At 42.7% G+C, this 18,689-nt stretch overlaps 1 long non-coding RNA gene across 1 annotated transcript in view; it reads left to right on the plus strand.

The window, feature by feature from the left end:
• Window positions 1–17,347, plus strand: part of LOC136792288 (uncharacterized) — a 133,367-nt gene extending 116,020 nt beyond the window's left edge. Inside the window, exon 12 of the long non-coding RNA XR_010835905.1 lies at window positions 17,104–17,347. This is a non-coding gene — a long non-coding RNA (uncharacterized lncRNA). The remainder of the gene's footprint in view (window positions 1–17,103) is intronic.
• Window positions 17,348–18,689: the final 1,342 nt, after the last annotated feature.

Here is an 18,689-nt window from a genome sequence, read left to right on the forward strand (position 1 = left end):
ACCATTTTTTGTTTTTACATTCCATACATATGTGTTAGCATATGGTATTTGTTTTTCTCTTTCTGACTTACTTCACTCTGTATGACAGTCTCTAGGTCCATCCACCTCACTACAAATAACTCAATTTTGTTTCCTTTTATGGCTGAGTAATATTCCATCGTATATAAGTGCCACATCTTCTTTATCCATTCATCTGTCAGTGAACACTTAGGTTGCTTCCACGTCCTGGCTATTGTAAATAGAGCTGCAGTGAACATGTGATACATGACTCTTTTTGAATTATGGTTTTAACTCAGGGTACATGCCCAGTAGTGGGATTGCTGGGTGGTATGGTAGTTCTATTTTTAGTTTTTTAAGGAACCTCCATACTGTTCTCCATATTGGTGTATCAATTTACATTCCCACCAACAGTGCAAGAGGGTTCCCTTTTCTCCACACCCTCTCCAGCATTTACTGTTTATAGATTTTTTTGATGATGGCCATTCTGACCGGTGTGAGGTGATACCTCGTTGTAGTTTTGATTTGCATTTCTCTAATGATTAATGATGTTGAGCATTCTTTCATATGTTTGTTGGCAATCTGTATATCTTCTTTGGAGAAATGTCTATGTAGGTCTTCTGCCCATAGTAAAGTGTTTTTAAAAGGCAAAAGAAAAACTTTTGAGGATATATAAAAGATGAAAGAATTAATCACCAACAGAGTTAACTCCAAGAAGTATTGATATTAAAGGAAGTCCTTTTTCAGATGGAAGAAAAATGATACCAGATGGAAATATGGATATACACAGAGGAATGAAAAGCACTGGAAATGGTAACTACGTGGTAATATATTGTGGAGACTTTCCCGTGTCAATAGTCTACAATTGAATATTTACCAGCTGCGTGGTTTTCCATCCTAAGGATCCACCATCATTACTTAAACCTGGTGAGATGGGAGGGGCTGTGATTCAACACACAGGTGAGGAGTTGACCTTATATGGGGGAGAGACACTTTTCCACTTCACAGGAAGAAAGAATATGTGCAGATAGTGGTAGGTTGCAAAGAAAATATTTTTCTTCCTCTTTTTTTTGGATCATAAGGTAAGAGGAAGCACAATATGGCAAAAACAGAGAGTAGTTAGATCTTCCTTGCTAGAGTCCAGTTCAAAATAAAAATGGTGACAGTTTGCAAGGATTTTTGTGGGTAAACATAACCTGGAGATTTAGAATCATTAATAAACTAAAAAGAAAAGTATCCTGCTCAAGACTATGTATAGAATTGGATTTGATGTAAGCAGTTATTTAGAACAGTTCAGTAGGTGAGATATCTAATTGCATCTAGGTGTTGGCATATCTTTAAGTGGAGAAACCTGGCAGGTACCACCTTAATCAACGGATAAAGGTCTGCATCACCAGCTGTAAGATGTATTGACATCGTGTACCATCTGAAGTGATGCAGTGAGAAAGACACATTACTCTGTGGTATTCTCACCAAAATGTATCTCTTTAGTCTAACTACGAGGAAACATCAGACAAACACAAATTGAGAGACAGTCTGAAAAATAACTGATCCACAGTCTTCAAAGGGATCAAGTCATAAAGGATAAGGGAAAACTGAGGATCTGACATAGACTAGAGGAGCAAGGAGACGTGATGACTAAATGCAATATGAGATCCTGGATGCAATCCTAAAAGAGAATTCTGTGAAAATTGGTCAAATTTGAGTTAGATCTATATGTTAGTTAATAGTTTGTTTCAGTGTTAGTTTCTTGGTTTTGATCATTGTGCTGTGGACTTCAGGTGTTAACCTTAGGGGAAGTTGAATGAAGGGTAGGCAGGATATCTACTACTTTTTTAACTTTTGTGTAAATAGAAAATAATTTTTACATAGACAGTTTCTTAAAGCTGTATTACTTATCAGGTAATCAGATGACCAGCAACCTCAACCATCTGGAATAGAACTGGAGTCCTAAAATGAAAGGAAAGAGCTTTCAAACACAAGAAAATGAGTCAGCACTAAGCCGTTATACCTACAGGCCAGGTTGTTGCGGGACCTAAACTTGACCTTGGCTGCAACACGCTCAAGATGGTCTAAGGTAGGTTCTCAGTAACAGGTGGATCATCCTCCTTTATACAGGCAGCCCTTGCTGAAGAGGCACTAAGGTCACAGTGCATCAGGAAGTAAAAACCTAGGGTTTTTTATGTCTTCTCCCTCATTCATTCTTTCAACAAGTATTTATTGAGCACTTACTAACAACGACACTCCACTCAGCCACCTTTTGTGAGTTTGCCGGAAGTTTTCATTCTTGTTCTTCTTCTAAACCAAGACTCAACATACTCTCTCTGTAAAGGGCCACAGAGTAAATATTTTAGTTCTTGCAAGCTGAATGGTCTCTGTCTTAACTACCCAACTCTGCCTTTGTAGCACAAAATCAGCCATAGAAAGGACATAAATGAGTGGGAATAGCTGTGTTCCAATAAAACTTAATTTATGGAAAACAAAAAAAAAATGGTGGTGGACCAAAGTTAGCCCGTGGATTGTAGTTTGCTGTCCTCTGTCCTAAAAATTCAGGAAATACATGAACATTCCCACCAGCCTAATATGGAGAAGATAATCTCATCTAAAACTCCCAAATGAATTTCACCAAAATGAAACAAAATTCCAAAATAATTTAGTTTTCAAACTAGGTCATGGATAATGGACACGAGCTTCAGGATTTCACATTTTCAGTTGAACATTTGCCTGTAGAAGTTTCTTTTTACATATAAAAATATTTAAGATGACTTAAGCTGTTAAGCAAAGGCATGCATGCAACCAGAGTTTAGCCTCTGGAGGCCTCCCTGACCCTTGACCCTTTTAGGGGTTGCAATTCGGCATCTGTGACTGGTCTTTCTTCTTAGATATTATGCTTTAAATGCAGTTCAGTAAAGCCACAATTACAGATTCCAAATGGGCATTCTCATCGTTGCTTTTGAAAGGGGGTGTTTTAGAGAGTGTGGAATGGCTCTCGAGATGAACAGAGAAGGCAACTGGTGTCTAGTTTCCTTTGCTCCGGGGAGGAGAGGCGTTTCTGTACTCTGTCCGGATGACACAACGTGGCCTGAGTTACCTGCCCAGAAGGGGTCTGAAATGGTCTCGCCTCAGGAAACAACGGGGCCGCTGTCCTGCTGCCCGAGCCACGATGCTCAAGGGGGAAGCTCGACGCTGCTGACACTCCGGCCAGGTAGCAGCCACTTCTCTGAACCTCAGCTTCCCTCAAGCAAGTCATTTATAGTGATATTAAATTTTCACTTTCCATTGGATGCCACACTTTTAATAAGAGAAGCAACTTTCACTACAGTGTGGAAAAGTAATACAATTTTCTCAAGTCTCTACTCCCAAGGGGGTATTCTAAATGTTAAGGCCCCATCCCGTTTGCAGATTTACAACTCAAACCTGTATGTGAAGGGATGGGAAGCTTTATTCCAGGCTAAAAATACAACCTTAAATAAACATCCACTTTATAGTATTCAAAAACAAAGAACCCCTACCTACACATTGAATATTAGGCTTAGATCTGGACATATACACAAAGACAGCTTTAGACTAGCATTTCCCAGTGTAAGCTCTTTTGCAAGATTTAGTAATTCCATGGAAAATCAGTTAGGGATGTATTTGACTGCATTTCACAAAAAGGCAACTATCAATAGCTTGAATAAATAGGGTTTTGTTTTTATTTCATATGACAAGAATTGAGACGTGACAGACAACCCAGGACAATGTGCCTCAGTTTAGAGCTGTCACTAGAGATCCAGGATCCTTCTGTCTTTCCTCTTAGTCAGACTTAATCTGTTGGCTTCTCACCTCTAGGTGACAATTCAGCTGCTGTAGCTCTAGACATCACATCCATATTCCAAGCAGGAAGAAGAGTGGGGCTAAGGAAAATATCCTGAAATGGCTTCCTCCTTTTATCAGTGAAGGAAAAACTATATTGGAGGCCTCCCAACACCCCTAAAACTTCCATACAGACTTCCCTTTGCATTCCGTTGCACATTTATGAGCCCTATGACTATCTCTAGCATAAAGAAACTGGGATAGTAAGAATGTTGGCTTTCTAACCTCTATAATAGAGGGTGGCAAGGAGGAAGGGGATGGATGGGTGTCAGAATAGTGAACCCAATTTGTCTACCATAACACATTGTAGGTATTTTTATATTTCTATTTTTTGTGTTTTCCCATTTGTCAATAATAAAAGTATTTATTTTATTATTTAAAAAGAGTAAGTTTAAAATGTTATTGTTGTGATAACTGAATTGTCATTGAAGTCATTGTTTCTAACCCAACAAAAATGTTGGTGTTTAAATAAATGTCATTAGTTTATAATTGCTCTTCCAACATATGCTCTACAGTAGGTGGCAAACCAGGGCCACAGGACAAACTAGCCCACCACCTGTTATAAATAAAGTTTTATTGGAACACAGACACATTCATACGTTTACTATTGTCTGCAGCTGCTTTTGTGCTACTACAGCAGAGCTGCGTAGCTGTGGCAAAGACCATGTGACCTGTACACCTAAAATATTTACTGTCTGGCCCTCTACAGAAAAATTTGCCAACCCCTGACTGATAGGATATGCCCTAGAAGAAGCTAGTTCATCCTGCAGAATCTCAGACTCCTCCTGAGGGTCTTCAAGACTGATTGAAGTATTTTTAATGAAGACAATATTCCCATGTGGACCTGGTGATGCCAGCTTTGCCAGCTACAGAGGCTGATCTGGCCCCTGTGTATTTTGCACTGGGCCACAGGTTTGCCTTTGTTTTAGATGAACTCGTTCTAGCTTCCCACTAAAAATAAGATGTTATGTATAAATCAACTACTTGGAGAAGAGGATTATTTAGCAAAATACTGGGGTTTTTATATTTGATTTTTCAGAATACCAAGCAATGAACCCATTGGCTCAGGGACCACCATCATAACTGAACCAATAATAAATTGTCTTGCTTTTATAGACTTTGCAAACAAAAACTTTTTAAGAAAAAAATAAATCTTGTCTAAACCAGGGCGAATAGGACATGAGCTACAGAGAGCTCACTGGAAGCTCATTCTGTATCCCTCCATCTCCTTTAAGAGCAGGACCCATCTGGCCCTCTTGCTGGGCTGTAATTCATCCCAGCAGCCTCTGGGGTTTAATTAATGGCCATCCTTTCCTAATGGAACAGTTAATCTCTCCAGTATTAACTGTGGCTGATCTCAAGTTCTGGCTTTGGATAAGAATCCAATAAACTTGGATATAAATCTCCAGAACACTGAGCTGCCTTTGCCAGTCGCCCTAGGTAGAAGCCCAGGGGAGACCCAGATGCCCTGTGGCCTTCTCCAGTGCCTTCTTCCTGCCCTAGTTTCTGAGCTGCTGACCACATGGCACGCTTTGCAATGGGTCAGCAGTTGTGGCCAGCTTGGCCTGCGGTGCTGCTAATTATATAAGCTATACTTACCTAGAAAGTATGGGTGGTTTCTTATGAATCTGGCTACTATGATTACAAATTTTAATTCCTAAAAGTAACCCAAAATGTAGGTTCCTCTTTTTTTTTTTTTTTTTTACCCTAGCCCCTGCATTCCCCCCAAAGCGATGCAAATGCCTGCAACAACAAAAAGACATTTGTACGGAAGAAGAAAGCAAATCCTTTTTTTTTTTTTTTTTATGCTCAACTACTTTGTGCTTTACATACTGTAGCTCATGTCCTGTCCTCTGCCTGACAGCCCTGTGAGGTCAGGCCTTACATGGCTGATGAGGAAACGGAGAGGTCAAGTGACTCGTCGAATGTTCCAGAGACAAGAGACTAGCCAGGCTTGAGAGCAGGCCTGTCCTACTCCAAAAGCCACCTTGGGATCATTAGATGACAAACCCAAGGTCTAGAGCCAATCTATAAATCATCAGTCTCTTGGGCCCTGGGCCTTTTAGCCAGCCTGATCTGCCCATGCCCGGGGCCCAGAAAGGCAGTTATCCTGAATTCACAAAAATGAGCCAAAAGTCCAAGAGTGCAAAGCTCTGAGGGCCTGAAGCTGGAGCAGGTCAGGAATACCTTAAGAGAGTTCAGGACCCGTGTCTCACCACCTCCAAAGCCCTGCTCTGTACCTCAATCCTTCCCAATCGGCACTGATACATCCAATTCTTTTGTTCTCAACAACTTCACAATCACTTACAAGGCTATTAATTATGCTGATCAAGTAGCAACTCAGCTGACCTGGAACAGACATTGTCAGTGCTACACCCGGATTCTCTCAGATCTGTCTTATACTGGTTTTATACGTTTATCCCCAGTTTCTATGTGCTTTACTTCTAACTGCTTTATCTACCACTTTCTTCGGGGAAATAGTCTTGAACCACTGAGCCAGTTTCCCTATGTACAGACAGCTAGAAGTTCCCAATGGTTTAAATCCTCTCAAGGCAGCCTCTAGCCAATGGCTGACTGGTTGGGAGTAGGAAAGCCCAGCTCCCTTGCCTCCAGGTGGTACAAACTCTTAAGATGTCATTCATACTCCTGAGTTCCCTGCAGGATCAGGCTGAGACTGGAACTTTGCCTGAAATTGTCCCCTTGACCAACTGCTTTCTCTTCTCTGATGGACTTTCCTTTCTCCTTTTCCAGCTTCTCCTGGGAGCACACTCAGTAAATTACTTGTGCACAAATTGTCATACTTCTGGGTCTGCTTCTGGGAAACCTGTCCTAAAACAACAGCAGATTAAAATTACTCTTTGTGATTTTGCATCTTCCAGCAGCATAGCTTTCCTGCCCTCATCGAGCTCATAACAGCAATGATCCTGCACCTCTTCTTCTGTTCCTGACTTGCTCCAGCTCCACCTCTTTTCTCTTCTGATTCTCTATCTTTAGATCTAACTTTTCTTCATGATTATCAAAAGCTTAATGGTCACATACGAAACAATCAAAAAAGCCAGAATCCAAACTAGGTTCGTCTGATTCCAAGTTCATGCTATTGATCATGGGATGCCTACCCCTGAAGTTTTGTCTTTGTAGCTGATCTCTGGGATCCTGATTCTAGAATATCTTCCAAAGACTCTAATTTGGATTTCCCCCCATAGAACTTTCACAGTTCAGATTCCCTCAAGCCTTTCTATCTGACCATTTAGAACCTAATGTCTGGCCCATCCAATGTCCCCAAATGAAAGACATGATATTTTGAGCTTTATTCACTCATGCCCACAGTCTAGAAAATATTTATTGAATGCATTCTCTATACTGGCATGTATTTGAAACATTGTTGGATTAGGGAAGGAAGGGAAGGACATTAAAGGCTGTTACTCTCTTTTCTGGTTTTAATTTACTTTAATGCCTTTTCCCAAACTCCACCAAAAGTTAAAAACAATATAACACAATAACAATGGGCTTTGGAGAGGAAGAAAAAAAAGAACCTGAGTTTTAAAATATTCCAAGCAAAATACTAGCTCTGTGAGATAGGGTAGGTTCATGTAAGGTGACTCAAAAGAGGTTCTCAACCTGGATACATCCAGGAGATATTTGGCAATGTCTGGAGACACTTGTTTCAACTGGGGGATGGGTTTCTACTCCAGTGTATAAAGGCCAGAGAGGTAGCTAAGCATCCTGCGATGGACAGCCTCTCATAGAAAAAAAAAAAAAATTGGCTCCCAAATATCAATAGTGCCGAGGTCGAGAAACCCTGCTTTATGATAATAGTTCTGAAATCACAATGTGGACACAGAAACAAATGAACAGCTAGCTCCCACTAGGTTTGAGTGCCCCCTTTCTCTCCCTCCCTCCCTCCCCTGTAACATGGAATACGAACACTTTCTCAGATCTGGGACTTTGCTGGGAAACATGAGTCCTGGCCTAACTCTACCCGCCCCCTCCCATCCCATCCCAAGAGAATTGCTTAAATTCACAAGGCAACTTTTCTCACTTCAAAGGAGATTCTCTGTTCTCTTTGCAGTGACAGAGATTAAATAGCTGCTTATCATCCTAGCATATGTTGGGAGGCTAAGGCCTTTTCCTGTTTCCCGAAGATGGAAGCCACAAAGAGATCATATGGCAAGTGTCATGGCAACAAGATTTCATCCTGTGCTTTACTCTAAAAACCAGGCTGCAGGCATTTGCCTACATGACGAGCAGCAGCAGTTCTAAGCCCAGGTATGCCTCTGGGACTGATTCCACTTTACCCTTTCCTACAGCTACGGTATTTTTAACAAATTTCACATCCTTTTGTATCATTAATTAGAATTTGCCCAGACTAGGAAGCTATGGCCATGGATTCAGTCATTCTTTTTTTTTTTTTTTTTTTTTTTTTTGCTGTACGCGGGCCTCGCACTGTTGTGGCCTCTCCCGTTGGGGAGCACAGGCTCCAGACGCGCAGGCTCAGCGGCCATGGCTCACGGGCCCAGCCGCTCCGCGGCATGTGGGATCTTCCCGGACCGGGGCACGAACCAGCGTCCCCTGCATTGGCAGGCGGACTCTCAACCACTGCGCCACCAGGGAAGCCCCCTCAGTCATTCTTGATTGGAGTTTCAGCTGAGTCACTCACTCCTGTGTTGTCCACTATGGTAGCCACTAGCCACAAATGTCTATTTAAATTGAAGTTAATGAAAACATTTTAAAAATTAAAAATTTAATTCCTTAATCACACATTTCAAGTGCTCAATAACCCCTATGGCTAGTGATACCATACTGGACAATGTAAATATAGAATATTCTCATCATCACAGAAAGTTGGGCAGCTCTGTACAAATGACATTAGGCAAATCATTTAATTTCTTTGCGTCCTTGTTTCTTCAGCGGCAAAATGGAGACCGTATCTCCTGACTTGTCCCTTTTCCAGAACTATTGGGAAGGTAAACCAATGGAGTGTGTGTGCTTTGTAAAATATAAAACAGTGTGCAAATATAAGGATTGTGACAAGAGCCCAAGTCATTTCCTTTAGCAAAGATAGTCAGACTTGCTTTATTGCCAAGAAACCATAATGCTTCTGTCTAGATCTTTTATTTCTGGGTTGATAAATTATTGCTCCAGGTGAAGACCTTTAGGATGAGGAAGCTTTGTGGGTATGTTCCCCCTTCTTCGTAACTAAAGTCTCTGCTGTGTACACGGTAAATCTACTGGTCTATTCAAAGAGTTTTGTCGGTTGTGAATTTTCCCTTTGCCTACTGAGGAAGTTTTCACTATTGTTTTGCATTTGCCTTCTAAAAAGTCAGCCCAGATTCTCCATCCCTAATGGGGGTATCTGACCAAATTCAATCCCTGGGCTTGAGGAAGTCTTTGAATTCTTCTTATTTACGATGAACAAAGCCTTCCAAATCAAACAGAAGGAATAATTCCCATTAAGCCCCAAGTAGTCTTTGGTGTTTTCTCCGCCGTCAGCTAGAACACACTCCACTGAGAGAGCAAATCTCTGTTTTCACTTAGGCTTGTCCTGATCTGTCATAAGCCATAGCTTGATGAAAGCACTATAAGACAATAAGAACTATGCATGTCAAGTAATGGGCTAAATTATGTCTGAGAGGCCTCAAAGCATGCCAGCAGGGCAGCTCAGGCAATCTAGAAGGTGCCATTGGAGCCTGGAAGGTTGAGCCATTCCCATGCCTCTCAGAGGCCCTTGAGTCTTTCTAATCATAATAAACCTTGGCATCTGTATGCTTTTCAGGGTGAAGATGCTTTATCAACATCCACTGTTGAGCCATACCATTAATTACTGCTTATGTAAGGAAATGCTATAGACCAGAAAATGGAGTCCTAGAACCAGGCAGGGCAAGAGGAAAACTTTAAGTGTTGCCTTGTTGCTCCTTCTATGTATCAAGACTATTACAGTGAACAAAACAGACGAAAATCCAGCCCTCATGGAGCCCATGTTTTAGTGTGGAGGGGGAAGGGAGGAGGGAGAAAGGTAATAAAAAATGAACCAAAAAATATATGCAATAAGAAAAATATAATGGGGCAAGGATGTTAAGAGGAAAATGAAGAGCTGAAATTTCACAAAAAATGGCCAGGAAAGGCCTCACAAAGTGACATTTCAGTAGGAACCTGAGGGAAATGAGAATGCAAGCCCTGGGGATTTCAGTAGGTAGATCTCATCAGGCAAAGAAAGCTGGCAAGTGCAAAGGCCCTGGGGCAGAGGCATGCCTGGCCACTTTGTGGAAAAGTAGCAGATTAGAGTAGCTGAGGCAGAACGAATGGGGGGAAAGAAGGAACAGCTGGGAAGGAGGTCATAGCGGTGACATGGGGCCAGATCATATGTAGGGCCTCCTTCAGTATTCTGCTCTGTAAGACAGGGGGACTCTTTGGAGAGTTTTGAGCAGAGGAATAAAATGATCTGACTTAAGTTATTAAAGGATCTTTCTGGATACTCTGTTGAGAGTAGACCAGGTGAGGGGAAAGCAATACGAGGATGAAAGCAGTTTATGATCAACAAACCTCACGGGGTTTTCTCTGACCCCTATTTTCCATCAGCAGTTCACCAGCTTTTTCTCTAGGACCTGTAGTCATTCATAGCAAATCAGTGCCGCCCGCCCAAGAGCCAGCTCATAGATGGCAATGAATTGTACCATTGGATTCATTGTGTCCATCAATTCCACTCAGCTTCATAAAATCAGAGCTCATCATTGTTGGAAGGAACCCAGACAATTGCTTGGCTCAACTGTTATCCTTTTGAAAATTTTGAAATGGATCATACATACAGAACCATTTCAAATGATAGCAATAAAGTGAGTGTTCATGTACTACTATCCAGCTACTAAAGAGAACATCACCAGTCCCTTACATACCCACTGGGTCCCTTCTCAGTCACATGGCTCTCCCTTCAGCCCCATCTAGAAGTAACCACTATCCTACCTTCTGTGTTAATCATTCCTCCATGGAGGTTTTTTAGGTGGGTCTCTCACCTACGCATGAAGATCCAAATAATGCGTTTGCTTTGGAAAATGGGCAGCAGCACAAACCTGCATGTGTCCCCTCTAAATAGAGACCCACAGGAGACAGGCTGAACTGAGTCTCTAGGGTATAGTCTGGTCCAGCCTCCCTGAGGTTGTACAAGAGCCCCTTCAGGAAAAGCCACCAGGCGAGGTCACATATGAGTCCTCAAAACATAGAGTTCACTTAGAACATGACAGCTTATCGGGCAAGACAAGTGTGGGACAAGAACTAGATATGGGGAAGGAGTATCGTCAGAGAGAGTGGCTGCTCTGAATGACGTGGCCCGCCTCTAGCTCAGAAGATCAGGTTAAAACAGAACATTTCTGTGGGTGAAGAGAGTTTATCCAAGCAGCCAGACATGGAGCAGAGAGCAAGGAGTCACTGAGCATATGGTCAAGCCAGGTCTAGTCCAGAGCCTAGCCCACGCTCTCCCGGGTGTTCTGTCCTCGGGTTAGCTGGGGACTTGGTATTGACGGCACTCTGTGGGTCTGTCTCTGCTCACATCTGGTGGGTTGCCCGTCATGTGTGGACACAGCTGCCATCCTGGGATAGACCTTCACCAATCCTTCCAGGAATTCCCCTCACCTCTCTCCTCTTTGGTCTCTGCTATGTGCTGTATCTACATCTTTCTCATTCTTGATTTATTCTTTCATTTTGTTGAAGTATATCCTCTAGGGGATTTTTGAGACCATTTTGTGACCTTAAGTATCTGAAAATATTGCTATTCTACCCTCAGTTATAATGAATGATTTGGCTAGGTATATAATGGTTAGTTGGATGTTATTTACCTTTAGAATTTGGGGAGGTATTACTATTGAAAAGCTGAAGCTATTCTGATACCTGAACCTTTATAATGTAATCTGTTTTTATCTCTCTAGAAACTCATAGACTCTTTTCATATCTCCACTAATCAGAAATCTCATGATAAGCTTTCATCATGAAATTGGATTTTTTCCGATTTTTCCAATTGGATGGGGTTTTTTTTCCATCCCCTTTGTACTAGATGACAACACTTTTGATCAGTCAATACAAATCTTTCAATGCTGGGCAATTTTCTTAAATTATTTCATAGACTGTTTCTACCCTTCCTCTGGGCTTTTTTCAGATCTCTTTTTCTGGAATTATTTTTGGGCCAGTCCTCTAATATTGTCATAATTTCTTTCCTATTTTTATTTCTTTGCCTTTTTTTTTGTGGTACGCGGCCCTCTCACTGTTGTGGCCTCTCCCTTTGTGGAGCACAGGCTCTGGATGTGCAGGCTCAGCGGCCATGGCTCACGGGCCCAGCCACTCTGCAGCATGTGGGATCTTCCCGGACCGGGGCACGAACCCCTGTCCCCCGCGTCGGCAGGTGGACTCTCAACCACTGCGCCACCAGGGAAGCCCTATTTCTTTGTCTTTTAGCTCAACTTTTGGTGATATTTTTTCAAATTTATCTTCCAATCCTACCGAGATTTTTATTTCTGCCCTCATGTTTTTAATTACCAAAAACTCATTTCCTTCTCTTTCTTTATTTTAGAGCATCTTTTTCTCATTTCATTCATGGGCTATCTTGTCTCTCTTAAGAACATTAATGAAAGATATTTTGGCATTTCATTTCCTTCGTGTCTGTATTTCCTCTCCACTGCATTCTCTGCTTATTTATTGTGGTTTCTGTATTTCATGTTAGAGCCTTTTCTAATGTCTGATAATCCTTGTTGCTTGTTATGAATAAAAGTGAGGAACCAAAAAAACCTGATTAGAATCTCTCAGCCAAGGAATGGAGCCTGTCAGCATTGACTTTACCAGACCATGTGTCAGAAAACCCCCTTCGTTTGTATCTTTCAGTCTTTCTTCTTGGCTGGAGGTTAGAGTCCCCAGAGAAGTCTCAGCTCTGGCCTGGAAGGGAAAGATCCTGGTAGCATCCTGTGGTCAAAGTGGGGAAGAAGGTTAGAGATCTCAGCACACAGCATGCATTGTGCAGTCATTTAAGTCCCTTGTCTTTGACACAGTGTCTATGCTTCACACCTGGTGTCCCATGCTCCAGTGACCTCCAGTTCCCCCCCACCCCCGCCCAGTAAAATAAGCCTTCAGACTTACCAGTTGTTTAACCATTTAAGGCAAGTAATCCTAGGTAGAGTAACAAACAAATTCCCAAATCTCAATAGCTTAACAAAATAAATTTACTTCTTATTCCTGCATAGCCTAATGTCAATGGTCCACCTTGACAGAGTAGGGACCAAGTTTCCTTTCTTCTGTGGCTTTACCAGGTCTCAGAGATTGCTCTATTTAGCTTCTGTATTCAGAAAAAGAGAGAGGATTATGCATGTAAGGTTGTTATGGGTCAAGCCTGGAAGGGGTGCATATCACGGTACCCACTTTGCATTATGGAGTCAGTCACGTGGCCACATCAAACTGCAAGGGAGACTGGAAAATGCATCGAGCCGTGTGCCCAGAAGGAAAACGAAATGGGCTTCGGTGAATGCATAGCATCACTAGTCTAAAGACCCTGGCATGTTGCTTAACCTCCATGAGTCTCAATTTTTTAAGCTATAAAACGGTAACATTGGAACAATACTGCCTGCCTCACAGTGTTATTGTGAAGATTACAGTTGCGAAATGCTTGGTCTAGTGCCAGGTGCACAATCGATTCCCAGGGAATGATTGTTGTCATCGGTGTTGTTGTATGTTTTTCTTATCTTTCATTGTTCATTTTATCAAAACTGGAGATCTATGAAGGGTCAAATCTTTCATCTTTTGGAGAAATTTAAAAAGCAGATGACAGTGTACAGAAGAATAATAAGGAAAAGAAGGAGGAAAAGGAGACTTGCTTCCTGAACATCACATCCATTTCATTTATGTGTCAAATATTTTCTGAACATCTATTGTGTACCAAGCATTTTTTTCAGAGGTCCCGAGATACTGAGATAAATAGGACCCCTCCCCTTGTGGTTACCACAGTCTGGGAATCAAAAAAGCTAAACTTTGACACTCTTTTGGAAACCTTGGGCCATTTTTCAAAAGAAAGTTGGGAGATATCCCAGAGGATAACATAATCTGAAATAATTTTCCATTTTAGTGGTCAAAACTTAGATTAGTCAAGGTTATCAATCATCCCCATGTTGCTAAACCCAGTGATAAATTCTCCATCTTTATCTTACTTGACTTGCATCTGAGCATGACCTCATCTTTGGAACAGTGTCTTCACGTGGTTTCCAGGGGAACACACACCCATGGTTTTGCTTTCACTTTGTTGGCTGCTCCTTCCTAGTCTCTTGTACTGGAACTTCTTCATTCCCCAAGGTTCAGGCACTGTACCTCTTCTCTTCTTCACCTCTCCCTTAGTGATCTCATACAAGTTGATAAATTTCAAGGCCACCTAGAAATTAAAGACTCCCCAAATTATGTATTCTGCTCTGGCCTCTCCTGAGCTCCAGACTCATATATCCAATTGCCTAGTCAACTTCTGGACTTAGGTGCCTATTAGCTGAACTTGTTGTCTTTCCCCCACTCCCGAGCCTTCTCTTCCCACAGCTCTCCCCATCTCATTAACTGGCAACATCTTTCTGTTGTTCAGGCCACAAACCTAGGAGTCATCCTTTGAGTCCTCTCTTTCACACCTCATTTAACCCATCAGTAAATCCTGATCTCTCCACTTTCAGAAGACATCCGTAACCCCAATACATTTTACTGTATCTACTACCACTGCCCCAATCCAAACCACCATCCCCTCTCACCTGGATTTCATTAGCCTCCTAAATTGTTTTCCTGCTTTTTACCATAGCATTTATCACCATGTGTCACAATGATTGCCTGTCTCTGCCACTAGAACGTAAGTTGTAAGGGTTTTTTTTTGTCTGTTGTGTTCACTGCTGTGTCCCCAGTAGCTAGAACATTGCCTGGCACTTAGTAGGTACTCAATATTTTTTGAGTGAATGAGGAAGGGAACGGGGGTAGTAGTTTCAATATCCCTGCTGCGATTTAGAATAGCCCCTTCCATCCTGAAAGAGATCAAGAAGTCGGCTTAATCTGCTGTGAGCACTTCTGCAGCCTTCATATCTTTTAGAGTATGATTGTAGTTGCTGGAGCAGGAGCTGGGCTGGCCCCAGGCAAGAAGATGAGCTCTCAGGAGAAGAGCACAGGTTGAGTTCTCTGGGCCCAGGAGGAATGGTACAGCCTAGTGGTTTTAGAAAAGCACAAGTCAGCGTAAGGCCTCCTCCTCCTCCACGACTCCCCATAGGCAAAGTTAGCAGCTATCTCCTCTAGGAATCCCCGGCACTTCACTCATTGAGTTTAGAAGATTCTGTGGTCCTTGAAGCAGGCAATGCTGTTATCACTCCACTTTCCGTTCCCAGCACCTAGCTAGAGTGACTAACTCATCCTGGTTTCCCCGGGACTGTCCTGGGTTTAAAACGGAGAGGTGTGAATCCAGGGAACTCTCTCAGCCCTGTATAAACCAAGAGCGTTGGTCACCCTACACTTAGTGCAGCGCCTGTCACCAGGTAGGCCGTAATAAGTAAATGTTGTATGGAGCTGATGTATTGCAATTATGTGTTCACGCCATTCCCCCTCCAGTACCTGGCACATGGCACGATATTTCCTAAAATGTGTTTCAGAGAACCATAGTTCCACATGATATCAACGAAGATCATTGCTACAGTAAGTGCTGTTGGGTGCCCCCCGCCCATCTCCTTTCCTGGGATGGTGTGTCCATCCCCTAGGTGATCCGACAGCTGGCTACTAACAACTCACAGCTGTACACTACCCTTTACCAAAACAAAACAAACAAGAAAAAATTGCCCTTAGCCTACTAGAAGTTTCTTGCCTACGGATTTCAGAGAGATTTTGCCCTCCTTCCCAAAGGGTCGCTTGCAGGTGACAATTGTCTGATACTGGCATAAAAATCTCATCCCACTTTCTTCAAAATGAGATCACTAAAGACATGGGTGATTATTAGTTAAGTCCATTTCACCTGCCTTCAATTAAATCGAGGTCGTTTTAATTGTTGCTACAAAAGACTCACATGTCCTCCAGGGGGCCTACACAATAAGATGTTCACCAGGAACTTAGAGTCAGCTGCATCTAGTTGGAGGTGAGCTGGTTAAGACCGGTTAGGACCCCTGCCCCTCCAACTGGGCATGCGTGAGTGTCCGCCCAGTGACCTTTCGAATGTGCTGAGGCCTGTAGCTGTTACACCTGCACAGAATGATGATTATTGCATCGTCCTCCAATCACTTTTCCCCACGCTCCCCACTCCTCAGACTGCCCTGCTTCTTTATCCCATAAATACCCCACCCAAGCCTTTTGCCTTTGGGAAGGTGGGGTTGAGATTCATTCTCCTGTCTCCTTGCTTGGTTGCCTTGCGAATAGGCCTTCTCTTTACTGCAAACCTCGGCGTCTCAGCTTTTCGGCTTGCTGTGTGTTGGGCAAAATGTACCTGGTTGGGTATCGTAACTCTGTAACATCTTTTATGCTCTAGGGCTCCCCGTGGGATTCAGCAAAGGCTAGATTTCAGCTGAACCTGTATCTTTGCTAAGCTTCTTCTCTCTTCCTTACAGATTCTCCTAAGAGAGCTCCCCCAGTAGACACTTGCAAAAGAATCTCCACCTTAGCCTCTGTTTCTAACGAGCCAAACATAAGGCAGTACGCTTAGGGTTATCCTAGGAAGCTACCTCTAAGGGTTCTGGAGTTGGGTCACCTGCCTCATTGCAGGTGGCAATGAGGACCCCCGCCTCTCCTGGTCAGTGGAGATTGGGGTCCTCGGCATGCTGTATCCCAGTAAATGCTAAGATTTCCCCTGAACTTGCACAGAATACAGTGTAAGGAGATGTGCTAACTTGTGTAAACTATCTTTACAAGGGGAAGATACAAGGGAAACAGTAATTGTAGAGGTAGTGGAAGGGGGTAGTTGTTGCTGAGAGCCCTTAATACACTGAAGAAAGAACATCATAGGTTCAGATTAATGGCTCATCAATTCAAAGCAAAGTGTGAAATTAAAACTTGACAGTATTTATCCTGTAAACCAGAGGACCAACTGAGCCAAAAACCAGGCTCAAACCTATTTGTAAGGGCAGTAGAACTTCAGAGAAGTTTGAACTCTAAGCCTTAGAAAGTCTTCTAATGCCAAAGTTCTGCCCTGATAGAGAAGTGGGATGCTGAGGATGGGATGCGGTTGTCTGGGTAGATGCAGTGGAGAATCTGGAGCTACCAGTTTTCCTTGAGCCTCCGTGCCCGCAGGAGTGAGCCATGCCCCCTTGTTAGAAGACAGAGCCTCTTCTCTCCACCCAGCCTCACTTGAAGATGGCACAAAAGCCTCAAAGGAGGCAATGCCTGCCCTCCTCAGGATCTAGCTCTATTTCCCGCCCTGGCCACCAGCCCATCGTTAGGGGCAAGTCTCGGCTTGAACCAGCTGAGGAAGTGCTGGACCTGCAAAGGCAGAGGAGGAACTTCACACCAACTCAACAACAGACGTGGATCAACTGTGCAGGTAGGAACTGGGAGAGATTGCAGACATGGGTAGGGGAGGGTATTGGGTCAAGGAGAGCAACATAGAAAGTTGGTTAAGGGAGAGTTTGTACTCTCTACAACACATCCCCAATGACTGTTGGAATACACTGGTGGTTGTTAAAATAACTGACCTGGGGGCTAGTCTGATATCCTGTGGAGGAGTATCTGGGAACCTTGGAAGAAGCAACTGTCAGTAGTAAGTGAAACTGAAACCAGATCTACTGTCTAGATTGTGGAGGAAGAGATCAAAAAGCCCACGAAATTAGGCGTACTAGAGTAGGTCTCTGGATAAGACCGGGGAATGTATCACCTGTCCATGCTTCTCCTCAGGAGGGCCCACAGGACATTGTGATTACCAAGGTGATAGGGCTGTGTTGGTCAGGAGAGCAGCAGCATTGTTCAGACGCTCAGTCACAGCTGAGCTCTGTAGGCTGAGCAAAGGTAGGAGTTTCCTAGCAGCAAAGGGATGGCAGAGGTCAGGAGGCAGAACACACTTCAGAAACCATGTAAACAGAGCTACAGAAATGACCAGAAAGACCTGAAGTTCAAGGATATATGGAGATAGCTAACAATACGGCATTTCTAAGGGCAAGATAGACAGTCAACAAGAAGTTAAACTAGTTTCTTTACTTTGAGACGCCTCAAATCTTACATTAGGTTCAGGTGTGTTGTGACCATCAGGTATCAAACGTATTTGACCAGGGAATTCTTCTTTTTTTTTTTTTAAGAACCTCTCATGAGATGGGTATTTTACGTAATAACAATGCTACATAGTTCATTGTTTAAAATATTTACAGAGTGAATGCATATTGAATGTATAAATGGTTCCTTAGTAAGACTTCATATAGTTACTGAACAAATCTAGAGGTCCAAAGCATTATTTCCATACCTACATCCCAGATGAAAGAAATGAGGAAAGTATTGATCTAGTAATGCAAGAAATTTGCTAAGGAACCAGCCAAACTACAAACTCAAAACTACTCGAGAGCAGTCAGCATTTGACATGCCAGCAACTCCTTTACCCTCCCGCACCTCAACAAAGCAAGACATCAAGAAAAATGACTTTGGGGAAATTGTTGGAACAATGTATGAAGAAGGGACAAAAGTCAATAATGAAATTGGTCCAATTTAAACAGTCCAAGCCAAAACCACAAGGTGAAAAACTTATTCACGCTTAGTTACAGTCAGTCAGTGAAAATAAGTCCCTGTGATTTATATGGCATTCCAGAAGATAAAGAGCCATAAACAAATGCTTTAAATGCATTACGTTATCATCAGAGTTATGTGCCTCTGTGATTTGAAGCTGGGTACCATAT

This window comes from Kogia breviceps, chromosome 12 (assembly GCF_026419965.1).
Source record: "Kogia breviceps isolate mKogBre1 chromosome 12, mKogBre1 haplotype 1, whole genome shotgun sequence".
Lineage (NCBI taxonomy): Eukaryota > Metazoa > Chordata > Mammalia > Artiodactyla > Physeteridae > Kogia > Kogia breviceps.